The sequence below is a fragment of the Trichosurus vulpecula genome, chromosome 8, assembly GCF_011100635.1.
Source record: "Trichosurus vulpecula isolate mTriVul1 chromosome 8, mTriVul1.pri, whole genome shotgun sequence".
NCBI lineage: Eukaryota > Metazoa > Chordata > Mammalia > Diprotodontia > Phalangeridae > Trichosurus > Trichosurus vulpecula.
The window spans coordinates 260,193,968-260,204,327 of NC_050580.1; the positions used below are offsets into that span (position 1 = coordinate 260,193,968).

The 10,360-nt window shown below is 35.5% G+C and overlaps 1 pseudogene; it reads right to left on the reverse strand.

Annotated features, from left to right (window-relative positions):
* Positions 1–9,440: 9,440 nt before the first annotated feature.
* LOC118829920 lies at positions 9,441–10,156 on the reverse strand (annotated as a pseudogene).
* Between the last annotated feature and the right edge of the window lie 204 nt (positions 10,157–10,360).

Below are 10,360 nucleotides of genomic sequence, written 5' to 3' on the forward strand. Positions count from 1 at the left end.
TTTGGAGGATTGTAGGGTCAAATTAAGATTGTACTCACCTACTCCATAAACTCTAGTGGCTTCCTATTCCTTCTGTGATTAAATAAATAAACTTCTCTGTTTGTCTTTTAAAGCCCTCTACAACCTACCCCTAACCTGTCTCCTTTCCAGTCTGTTATCAATTACTCTACTTCTCACCTTCTATGGCCCAGGCAAGCTATCCTTCTTGTTGTTTCTCCCATACTACCACTCCCATTTCTATGCTTCTTTCCTCATGTAACCAGTGCTATCTCCTCACCTTCAACTCTTAGAATCTTGTTTCCTTTAAAACTTAGTTCAAGTGCCACTTTCAAAAATCCTATCTGGATTCCCTCAGATGTGCGAATACTTCCTCCACCATTTTTAAGATATATTTTGTTTATACTTATATGCTATCTCCTATCATAGAATGTAAGTTTCTTGAGGGCAGGGATTATTTCATTTTGTGTCTTTGTATCTGAAGTGCCTTATACAATGTCTGGCCTATAGCAGTCACGTAATAAATATGTGATTCATTGATACTGAATTCTGTATGTGGGATTCCATTCTATTTATCAGTGACTCATCTATAAACTTTCTGATTTTCTTAAAGGGTTACCTGGCTAATGAGAATTTAGCTGATTTTCCCATCTTCACATAGTTAGAAGAAGTACTTGAATCCATGCTTTCCTGACTCTTATGCTTAAGGCCAGCCTGGTTTTCACTGCATCTTCCTGCCTTTCACACCGTAGAGTTAAGTGGCCCAGAAGTATATGGGCTGTCAAGTGAACATCAAACAGAATTGTCCTGGGTAACTGAGAATTACCTATGCCTGATGTAATTAAGATTCCAGTGTTAATATATATGCTCATGTGAGTTTGACAGAATGAACTCTAATACAGATTTCTAAAAAAAAACACTTTTTAGATAGAAATTAACACATATTTTTAAATGGCAGGAATCCATGTACAAATTCCAAGTCAGTACATTTCTGAAATTGCTACAATGACTTTGAGTGCATGCGTGCGTGTGTGTGTGTGTGTGTGTGTGTGTTTAACCAATATCAAAAACCAAAGGAGAACTCAAGAGCTACTTCTAGTCTCCTATAAAAGTACTCTCCCTGTAGCACTACCTGTAGAGCCAAATGACTGCAGCTGGGAGAGACCCTAGGCAACTTCTCTCCACAACTTCTTTCCACAAGAGAAGCATAGTTAAAACACTCATCACCTTCATCTGCAGTACTGTAGTAGTCCAGTCAAGAAAGATTTACTAACATAGACAGATAGCAAGAGAAAAGCAGAATTTTCAAAAGGAGTTGGAAGGAAATATGAATCACATGGGAAAGGAAGCAATAGAAATAAAAAGTGGGAGGGTGGAGAGAAAAAATGAGAAATAAACAATAAAATGGAATTTTATTGTGGTGAAATATTCGACCATGAGATTTATTTTCAATTTGAAAAGATTTTCTAGACGTAAGATTCAGACGACTATCTTAAAGGAAGAATAAGAATCAGTCATATGTATGCACTCATTTTATCAAACTTTATGTTTTCCATTCTTGTTCTCTTACTTATGAGGAATTTAGGGCAGATCTTCAATGAGTATGAGAAAATTAACAAAATTAGTTTGTTGTGTCATTTAACAATGATGCTAAGAATATCAGTGCAATTTTTAAAAAAAGTAGTACTTGTAGACCATTTAAGCTGAAATACCTCTCTACTTAAACTGTTAGCTTCAGAGTGATTTAAATGATTAACTAGTTATGTCTTCCAAGGGCAAAGTAAGTCAAGATTTGGGGCAATTCAATCTCTTATCATCAACATGATGTAAAATTTCACCTGCATAAAATTATTTATACAAAGAAGATTTAAAATAGTTTTATTAAAATATAAATATGTCAGACATGTATTTTAATTATTATGAATTGACTAAATATGAGTTTATCTGTTTTGGGAATTTGGAAGAAAGAAAACAGTTATAGTGTCAGGTAACATCAAGTTTAAAACTTTGATTCTTTGACATATACACACAAAATCCTTCATATTGTTGAAACTTTTCGAAATAATACCATGTTACCATCCCTGCCATTTATTTATAGATTTTTTAAAAGGATGCTAAAGAAAGTAATTATGAAGCTAAACTGTCCCTTAATGGGATAAGAATCAGATTTTGTGAGTGATTTGCATAGCCACTAGAGAGAAGTGTGGTCTCACAGTCTTACAGTCTCAGTGTATCCTAGGGGACAAATTTGATAGTGTTCTAATTCTGCTTCTGATGCTCCTGGGACATTGGGCAAATCACTTCCCCTCTCTATTTACACTTTCTGATCTGTGAAATGACAATGATAATACCTATTTTCTAGGAGAGGAATGTTTTCAAAGTGCTTTGCACCTAAAATAATCACCATGTTCTATATTAAAGCATGAAATTGCTATTCAGTATCATCCCTAAAAAATACCTCTTGGCTCATAGCAAATAGAGGTTCCTGAGTGAGTGATGAAAGCATTGATAATCTAGAGCATTGCTTGCTTGGCAATGAGTGATGAGACTGAACTATCTGGTCTGATGGAAGAGATAAAAATGGCATTTAATTATATAGATTTTTGACAGCTGTGAATGCAAATTCACATACCAAACTACTGAAGAACTTTCATAGCATCTCCCAGATGATGGAAAATCTGCTAAAGGCATACAAAGTCACAGAAAACAGTTTGAATAGGTACCCACACCAGCCATCATGGTCTCCTCAAACCCAGACTTGACCATGGCTCCCCTCCTACCTCATGATGCCTTTTGACCTCTGCCCCAGCAGATTTCTTTTCATGCTGGGCTTTTCCTTGGTTTGCTGAGTTCCTCCCAGATCTCCATTTGAAGATGCACTCATGCCAACAATCATCATTATCTCTTCAAACCCATACTACTCTATGATGCCCCAGACCACCTTCTCCACCTTACCCTTAAATGAATACCTTTCTGCTCCTCTCTTTCCCACTTTTTTCACTTTGTTATGTGTTCTCTTCTCCTTCTAGAAAGTAAGGTTTATTTTGAAAGCAGAGACTGTCTTTCTTTTTGCTCGTATTTGTATTCCCAATATTTATCACAGTATCTGGCACAAAGTAAGTGCTTAACGAGTTCTCTTCGTCTCTCTTTCTCTATCTCTGTCTCTTTCAGGAGTCACTTTACAAGAAACAGTGAAAGGTAGTTGGAGGAGAAGGGCAATCCTGGAGAAATTAAGTCTTGAAATAGTGAAGTATCATAGTGGATAAAGCAATGCACCTAGAGTCAGAAAGACTTGAGGTCAAATTCAACCTCAAATACTTATTTAGCTATATAACACTGGGCAAATCACCTAACTTCTACCTCAGTTTTCTCCTCTGTAAAATGAGGATGATAGCATCTACCTCCCAGGCTTATGAGGACAAAATGAGATATTAGAAAGTTCCTTTACACACCTTAAAGAAGTATGTAGAGACTAGTTTTTTGTTGTTGTTAATTTATTATTATTATTAACAGATTTAGATATGCCAGCTCTGATCACTCTAAGAACATTTGTAGAAGAAACTTAAGGGACAACAAATATATGTGAAATGGAATAGATTTGTTGTCATTTCTATATTGATCTGTTTTCATGAACAGTACTGTAACTTCTTTTGACCTGTATCACCTTAGTACCAGAATATACTGTGTGGCAAAGTAGAAATCTGACCCAAAAAAGTAGATGTCTTGACCAAATTCACTCATGAGAAATCTGAGCTGGAAGTATTCAGATTATCAAATTATTTCAAGAATGATTCTAAAAGAACATAAAAAAAAAAAAACCACAGCTGGATTATTACCAAAAAAAGTAAACTCTTGGTTATATCAACAACTACTAACTTATGTGCCACCCCTTTTATCTGTATAAAATATTTATCAGGATGGTCTATATTAATGTGGATGTCATCCACATTGGAAAAACAAAGTTATATCTGGAAGGCAAAAATTCATGACCTCGGAGAGGACCATGGGCATGCCTTAATGGTTCTGAATTGAAAAGTATAAGGAATTCTCTAGGTGGAAGGCAGAGGAAGTACAACATTTATTTAGACTCCAAAGGATCAGACTCAAGGACCAATGTCCCCAATTTGATATTGTGGCAATAGTATTCCAAAACCGATAAGCCCACCTCACTATATAGGAGATTATAATAAAATATTATAGCAGGAAACCAAGCCATACTTGTGCTTCCCCTCGATGCTAGGGCCCTCCTATAAGATCACTCATGAATCCTAACTCCCTGCTCAGTACTCTCTCATGCAGCTCCTCTGACTCCGAGTTCCAACTCCCTTTTGTGTTCAGCACTCTCTGCTGTGCACACTCTGGAAGCTAGTCATTGGCTTCTGAATCCTGCTGCTCTCCCCTCTGCTGCTTCCAGCTCCATTGTGTCCAGTTCCACTCTCAGTCCTCAGTCCTCAGTTTCTGCTCTGCTCCGACTTCTGTTCTCTCTTTTTATACAATCCTTAGATGTCATCTGTTTGACTAGAACTCAGGCACATACCTTCGGCTCTGGTCTTAGCAGCTCCCCTTAAGGCCCTGAGGGCTTCACACCTCTCTCAAACTACCAAACTAGTTTGCTAACTAGCCTGGGTCCTCCAACCTAATTAGTGAAAGGGTGTGGGCCTGTGTCTAATCAGACCTCCCTTTGTTGAGCCCCACGTGAAGCCTATTCAATGGGCAGGAAAGATTTTTCACTTACTGATTGGCTTTACAAAAGTAGATAAAAATGTATACTTGTTAGATGATGACAATGGTGAAGTTCAATGGCTAGTTCATTGAATTAATCTATATATAGGTGTGTATGTGTGTGTGTGTATGTGTGTGTGTGTGTGTGTGTGTGTGTGTGTGTGTGTGTAGAGATGCTAGATATCATGAATAGACAGTGCGCACTGAAGAGATGCATGGGTACAATGGAGAATCAAACTTGTAGCACACTTAGCATAGTGCCTGGCACATGGTAAGTGCTATATAAATGTGTAACAGCAATGTTGGTAGCAGCTACTGTGACTGTGTAAGAACAACAGCACCAGCACACAGGAAGGGCTGCCAGCACAGGTTCTTTGATCTGCTTTTCTAAGGAAAGCAACTTTAGGGGGTTAACAATCTCAGTTTAATTAAACATACATATACCATCTGGGTTTTCTATCAGAGCTGGGGGGTGGCACTGTTTCAATGGCTTGCTCGGAGTGTCATCACTCTTTCAATGAGTGTACCCCCAAAAGTGAAATGCTAACCTTCCAGTACATACACCCTGTTCAGGACCCTAAGGCCTAGAGGCTCACCAGTCATGGTGTGGGAAAGTTAGTTCATCACTAGTACCACTATATACATTGTTTCCAATTAATGACTCCCCATTGTCTTAGTGCTGAGTAACACTCCAAGACAAAAAAGATCCCACTTTACCTGCCCCATTCAAAGGCCAGACTCATTAAAGACACTTTAGAGAAGAACAGCAAAAATCCTTCCCTGATTACCACCATGTAATGTTAACTATTTATTATTATTATTCATATTTCTGCGTTGTTGTGAACAAATGTGCAAACATTGATTCAGCAACTCTTTTTTTAAGTGACATTCAGAAGATCTACATCTATGTAAACTTTTCAGTTCTAGAAAAATCATCTAGGCAGTTTTAAAATATTTCAGTGTCTGATGTCTTTAGATACATAGAGATGTTTTAAAAATGTATTCCAGATAATTTACATAATCACAAATATCACTGAATGAAAATGTGAAAATGAGCTTCACCTGTTGTTATGAGCAAGCAGTAATGTATTTCATATATTCCCTTTTAAAATTCTTTTGTGCATTCTAAAAGGGCAAATGTGGTTTAACCCACAAAGTAAATCGAAGCTTTCCTGATAAGTAGTTGCATAAATTAGAGTTAATGTCAATTTAATATTAATATTAAAAAGTTAATTGAAATTTAGTTCAAAGCTTATTTGTTTACACATGCTATGTAAATTGGTTTTAAAATATGGTACACAGATTTCTTTGATATTTACATGATGTCAGCATCAAGTTTATATATATACATATATTATAATATGTGAATGAGTCATATGACAACTGTGAAATGTTTAAATATAAAAAGAGAGAGAGAGAGAGAGTTGTATGTGTGTGTGTGATCACTAAATTCTTAAAATGTTTGAATAGTTTTGACAGAAAATACTGTCATATTTTTTGTACTCCAAAAATATTTAAACATTTCTCACCCCTGATTCACTCCCATTGCTCCAAATATCACCTTTATTCAGATGACTCTTACATCTATATCTAAAGTGCTGACCTCTCTTTTAAAGCCCCAGACATATCTCTAATTATCTATAGGATATCACCGCTTGGATATCCTGCCATCACCTTTAATGCTACATTTCTAAAGCCAAACTCACTCTCTTTCTCTAAACCTGCTCTTCCCTCTAAATTCACTCTTCTGTTCCTGGAGTCATCATCTACCCAGTCTCCTATTTTCAAAATCATGGAGTTATCTTTAACACTTTACTACTCTCCATCTCTCATATCCAATCAGATAAGAGATATTGCTGATTCTACCTCCAAGACATCTCTAGCCTCTAGTCTCTCTTTCCTATAACTTTTGTCACCACTAGGGTACAGGCCTTATTTATCATCTTGTTTGACTACTGTAATAGCCTCTTAACAAGTCTTCCCACCTCTATTCTTTCTCCCCTCTTCCCAGTCCATCATTCATAACACTGCCAGAATAACTTTTATCACATATGGATTTGAGAATGTCCCCCCTCTGCTTATAAACTTGGTGGCTCTGTGTGGGCCTATAGAATAACATTCAGGTGACTTGGGCTGACATTCAGGTCTCTGGCATAATGAACCATCCTCATAACCCATTATACTGTAAGCTCCCTGAGAATAGGAACTATTTTTTTTGCCTTTTTTTGTATTACCAGTGCTTAACACTGTGCCCGGCACATAGTAGGCATTTAATAAATGCTAAGTGACTGGCATATTTCCAGACATATTTCTTATTATTCTTCTCAAAGCACTAAATAAATCCTCTAAGCAAACTGTATTTTTCTGTGTCTCCTGAGTCCATCCTACTCTTTCCTACTTCTATACATTTGCTAATGTTGTTCCTTCTACCTAGAATATTGTTCTTCCTTCTTTAACATCTAACTACAAAGCCACTTCCTTACAGGAACTCTTCCTTGATCCCATCTTCTGTCAGTAATTGCCCCAATCCCCAAACCTCAAGTAACACTTTTATTTTGAATCTCTGTAATGTACTTGTAATTCCGTATTCTATAATATAGTCTATCTTTATATTGTCTTTGTACTATTCTGTAAGCTACATGAAGGCAAGGACTATATATTATCTAAATTTTGCATCTGTCATAATATCTAATTGTGCTCTGTACGTAGTAGATAGTTAACAGATATTGCTGAATAGAATGGAAGTGACCTAGGATCAGGTGGATTTAACCTTAGTGACTAGAGGCAAATAGGTAGTTAATACAGACTCTTTGAAAATGCTTTAAAGCAGCTCTTGGTATTTGGAAACAATGGCTATATGAATACATGGCATAATACTTAAGCCCGTAATATACCTCCACATTTCTCTGTACCTTTTTATCCTATGTCATTCTGGCCTATGCCCTTTTAAGTTATTTTAATTTATTTTTTTAATTCTGTTTTTAACAAATTCCAAATAAGATGAACATTTCACTATATATTAGGGCATAAAAACTTTATAGTTGAATGCAGAAAAGAAGAAACATTAAATACATCCTTTTCAAATCAAAATGCAGTAAAATTATATTTAATAAGGGACCATGGAAACATAGATTAAAAATTAATTGGCGACTAAATAATCTAATCTTAAATAATGAGTGTGTTAAAGAACAAAGCAACAGAAATAATAAATAATTTCATTAAAAAGAATGGTAATACTGAAACAACATGTCAAAACCTATGGAATGCAGCAAAAGCAGTAATCAGACAAAAATTTATATATCTAAATGCTTACATCAAAAAAATAGAGAAAGAGCAAACCAGTGAATTAGGTATGCAATTAAAAAAAAAACTAGAAAAAGAGAAAATTAAAAATCCTCAATTAAACCCCAAATTAGGAATCCTAAAAATTAAGGGTGAGATTAATAAAAATTGAATGCAAGAAAACCATTAAATTAATAAATAAAACTAGACATTGGTTTTATGACAAAATTAATAAAATAGATAAATCATTGGTTAAAAAAAGATTGTGAATTCTACCACACATTTAAAGATCAACTAATTCCAATAACAAATAAATTATTTTTAATGATGGGCAAGGAAGGAGCCCTACCAAACTCCTTTTATAAAACAAATGTGGTGCTGACACCTAAACCCAGAAAAGCAAAAACAAAGAAAACTATAGACCAACTTCACTAATGTATATGGATGCAAAAATTCTAAATAAAATACTGGCCTGGAGACGAAAACAATATATCACAAAGATTATATATTGTGATCAAGTGGAATTTATACTAGGTATGCAGGGATGATTTAACCTAAGGAAAATTATTAACATAATTGATTATGTCAATAATAAAAGTAATAAATTAGTATGAATATATCAATAGATACAGAAAAAGCTTTTGACAAAATACAATATTTATTCCTATTAAGAACACTTGAAAGCATAGGTATAAGTGGATTTTTCCTCTTTAAATGATAGGAAACATCTACCTAAAACCATCAGCAAGCATTATTTGTAACAGGAATAATCTAGAAGCAATTTCAGTGTTGAAGTACATCATAAGCACATTATGGGACCAAATGTTGTGAGTTGTATGCTCTAAATCATTATTGATTAGAGAAATGCAAATTAAAACAATTTTAAGACATCATCTCACACCTGTCAGAATGACTAAAATGATAGAAGGGGAAAATGACAAATGTTGGAGGAGATGTGGAAAAATTGGGACATTATACGCTGTTGATGGAACTGTGAAGTGATCCAATGATTTTGGAGATCAATCTGGAATTATGGCCAAAGAGTTATAAAGCTGTGTATAACTTTTAACCCAGCAATACCATTAGTAGGTCTGTTTCCCAAGGTGATCAGGATGAAAGGAAAAAAAATATATTCGAAAATACTTATAACAACTCTCTTTGTGGTGGTAAATTAAAAAAAAATAAGATGTGCATTTCTATATACAAATCAGAACAGAAAAAGAGGATTATTTGTGGAGGTTATTAATCTGTCAAAATACAGCTTGTGTCTCCATCGAAGGATAAAACAAATTCAACATTTTTTCTTTCTTTTCTTTTCGTTCTTTCTCTTTTCCCTTTTCTCCCTTTCTTTCTTTCCTTTTTAACTGGCTCAATATATTTATTATCTTCGTTTGGTTTTAGATATCAGCTGCATACTCCTGGACTCTAAGGAAGCTTGTCTACTGAGCAACTTGTTCTTTTTTCCAGATAAGGGACATATTAAGTTGTTTCCATCTTTTCTTTTTAATTTCCCTTTTAGGTTTCTTTTCATAGACTTGATTCTCTCATGTATCAGCATGAGCTTTCTTGTACATGTCCATCACGTCGGGAACTATATTGTTTTTTATGTACTGTGAAAATTGTTTTTAGGAGATAGTCATCTCCCGTTAGATAATGCATATAATTCACAACATTTGGGCCCATAATGTACTTATGGTATACTTCAACACTGAATTCGCTTTTTTAATTATAACCAGGCTAGTGTCTGATACAGTGAAGAATAGAAAGACCACTGTCTACTACAGCTCCCTTATGGACCCTCAAAGACTATATTTTCAGTGGTATTTCTGACAAGGCCTACATCCAGGTAGCAAGTCAACACCAGGCTGACCATCAATACTTTCCACTTTGCACTCATCTCCAGTCATTTCCACCTGACCTCCACAGATCTTGTTTATGTCAAATAGGCTAAGAAGCCTGAGGGCCAGCAGCAGGTCTGTGTGATTTGTCAGGCCAACCTTCACATAGGACTTTGGCATAGATCATCTTATTCCTTTCTAATGAGCATAAGCTATTTGGCAGATGATATCTCTATTGGTGACTCAGACTATCATTCTATATTCTGGTGTGTTATATTTATTTTGTCCTGGATTACTAAGCATTTTGACATGTAATAATCTTAATAATCTCTCTCTCTCTCTCTCTCTCTCTCTCTCTCTCTCTCTCTCTCTCTGTCTCTCTCTCTCTGTCTCTCTCTGTCCCTCTGTGTCTCTCTGTCTCTCTGTCTCTCTGTCTCTGTCTCTCTCTCTCTCTCTCTCTCTCTCTCTCTCTCTCTCTCAGCAGTGTCAGATGTTGCAGAGAAGTCAGGGAGATTGAAGAT